Source organism: Coffea arabica, chromosome 5e (genome assembly GCF_036785885.1).
Source record: "Coffea arabica cultivar ET-39 chromosome 5e, Coffea Arabica ET-39 HiFi, whole genome shotgun sequence".
Taxonomy (NCBI): domain Eukaryota; kingdom Viridiplantae; phylum Streptophyta; class Magnoliopsida; order Gentianales; family Rubiaceae; genus Coffea; species Coffea arabica.
The window spans coordinates 49,764,197-49,767,389 of NC_092318.1; the positions used below are offsets into that span (position 1 = coordinate 49,764,197).

Sequence of the window (3,193 nt, forward strand, 5' to 3'; positions counted from 1 at the left end):
CTGTTTAATTTCGAAGCTTGACAAATTTACGCTTCTTTTATTGGTGGCCTTAGAGACTGCTATTGTCCACCAGTTTTACTATCAATTGGTTCTTCCTTCTGATCAAACCTTGTCATAAAATATCTCAAGTATCCATTGCTGAGTTACGCTATATGTGCCACTAGTGCCAGGATATGACAATAACCCCTGAAGACTAAGAAGTAGTTTAAGATTTGTGGAGTAGATATTGTTGCAATGAAAGAAGATGCAATTTCTTAGAAAATGTAGCTGCCCTTTTCAGAAGAATATTCAAACCGGCCAAGAGAAGCAACTGTGTAGTTTATCCATGCTTACAATATCATAAACCAAAAGATTACGTCCATGCTTACAATATCATAAACCAAAAGATTACGTCCATGCTTACAATATCATAAACCAAAAGATTACGTTTCTTACAAGCAAAGTTGACTCTTCATAACTGACAGTGAAAACAAAGGCTCACTTTGACATAGTATATAAGGATGCATATTTTAGTTGTTTCACGGGATAAACAAAGAAACATAGAAAGATTCAAAATGGCTAGACACTTGTTTATGACTAGTATTGGCAGTGCAGCTAGTCAAGTTGCTCTGATGCAGCATGAGGGTTCAGGGCTCATGGTCATGCTCGGCATGATTGTTATGTCTGTTTCAATTATGTCTTTGATCATCTTTGGTTGTGGAGATTGCGCAGACGGTAAGCCAAGACGACATTATGGTGGCTCTGGATGTGGTTCTGCTTGTGGTGGAGGTGGCGGTTGTGGTGGCGGGGGAGGAAGCGGCGGTTGTTAAATGATCATTTACTAACTTGGATTCGGAGTACTTCTTTGGAGTGTGAAGGCGTATTTTGCTTCATTAATCAGTAAGAGTTGTAAAACCATCTATGTTGTTTATTAATCTTAGTTTATTGTCTAGTAATAAAGGCATTACGTAATACTAATATATAGTGTAATTCCTGTGTACAAACTGCTTGTTCTATATTCCCAGAAACACGCATCTACATGGTTTCATCATTTTGTGTCTTACTTTCAAGAACATCCAACTATCTAAACGTGCAATCAAGCACATCAACAAAACTCACACGAAACCCTGTTTTGTTGTGATTTATATGAAGCAGTGATGCGATCAAGATAGTCTAAATAAGGAGTCAACTTTTTCCATGAGCTCATAAGTAACTTAAATGAAGAGTTTGACAATTTATACACCAGCTGCAGTGTCCTTTCAAAATGAAAAAAATAGTCTGGTATATACTAGTTTAAAATTTGTCACCCTTTGAACCCAAAAGAAAAAGAATAAAAAAAATAATAATGTGCTGCACAAAGACAGTTGCTGGTCCGGATATGAACACGATAATTTTCCTGTAAGTCCTTGCCTACACTATTTAATTGTCCTTTTGCAACAACTACAAGGAAAAGTTAGGTACAGGATGGGTCTCAAGACTCAGGGCCAAGGAGATAATATAGAAAGAATGTCAGATGAGTTGAACTGTGGGGATGTTCAATTGCAGGCTTGACAGTATTACACTTCTAATTTTGGCCGTAGACATTACTGTTCCACCAGTTTAGCCAGTTCTTCATTATTGATTATTCCTTCCAATGGAACCTTATCTCCAAACCCCGGAAAAATTCGTTGCTTAGATACAGGGTATCATACTACTAGACAAAAATGACAACCTCCAGCTAAGTCTAAAATTTGAAATAGTAGAAATAGTAAAACAAACGATGCATTTCCTTGCTACTTGTCAAAAGGTGTGCCTTCGAAGAATTGACCATGAAGAGCAACTATATTTTTTCATCACAAACTAAAGTGGTAATAGTTCTTTACAAGCAATGGTTAGCCAACTTAGCCGAGTCCGATACGATTCGATTAACTCATAATTGAAATGAAAGATACTGATATCCGAATCATGAATAATTTTATATTAACAGTAATTTATTCTGACTCAGTTAATATTGACTTATTTGAATCTGTGATACATAGAATTTACCAAACTCGAATATTTTTTTCTATTTTTAGTAATTTTTTTAGATTTTTTGAAAATTTTTATGTGCAATATGCATATCACTCAATATCTAACCGATATGCCGGTGGAACAACCATGACGGCAAATAAGACTGTCATAACTGAGACACATGAACCGAGGTTTTTACAAATTAATTATATAAGGATACATTTGCACGGCAAACTAGTGGAACAGAGAGATTGCAAAATGGGTAGATATTTAGTTATGAAAGGTGTTGGCAGTGCAATAAGTGAAGCAGATATTATGCAGCAGCATAAATGTTCAGGGCCAATTTTCATGCTTGGCATGATTGTTATACCTGTCTCAATCATTTCTCTGATCATGTTTGGCTGTGCAGACGGGGCTGGTAAGCCTCGCAAGGTTGACAAGCCGCAAAAGACCAAGGAAAAGTGCAGAAAGAGCACCAACCGTGGTGGCGTATATGATGGTGGGATGCCAGCTGCGGGTGTTTATGCTTCTGCTTGTGGTGGTAGCAGCACTGCTGGTGGTGGTGGCTGTGCATGTGGCGGAGGAGGCGGAGGTGGTTGTGGTGGCGGAGGCGGAGGTGGTTGCTAAATCAGTTGATTACTTGGAGTTGGGAAGAGATCACTTCACTAGAAAAACCATCATAATATCTGCACGTTTATATAGTTGGAAGTTATTATCAGCTTTCAATAGCAAGAAAAATCCTAGTACTAGCCTAAGTAAATACTAGGCTATTAGCTCCATATGTGATGATCCATGTGTGGATGGGGTTCCACAAGTTCCCTGTATTTATATGATCCGAGTGTATACAACTATACATGATCAACTACATAACATAGCTCTATCTTTACTAGTACAATTGAGTCTATTCAGCAATCGGCAGTGATCCTTAGCATGCAAGCATTACTTGTGCACTTGAGTTGTCAAAGAATCTTGGAAGGACGCCTTTTCTTTTTGGTTGTTGGGGGGGGGGGGGGGGGCGCATATTGGCTTCAGTTGCTGGAGTTTAGTAATATTCTTCCTTATACAGTACTATTTGTCTTGGCAATTTAGACCTGCTTCGTTTTTGTTTTTAGATGTAGAAAAAAGTCTCCAAACATTAATAATTGTGGATAAATAAAAGATCTAGCAAAATTTTCTGAATCTAATTAACTCTTGTAAATTTAAAATTTTGATTGACTTTGGTTCT

General features: G+C 37.5%; 1 long non-coding RNA gene across 1 annotated transcript; it reads left to right on the forward strand.

The window, feature by feature from the left end:
- Positions 1–510: 510 nt before the first annotated feature.
- LOC113689562 (uncharacterized) lies at positions 511–2,863 on the forward strand. The gene is made up of 2 exons (XR_011814395.1): positions 511–879; positions 2,378–2,863. It is a non-coding gene; the product is annotated as an uncharacterized lncRNA (long non-coding RNA).
- Positions 2,864–3,193: the final 330 nt, after the last annotated feature.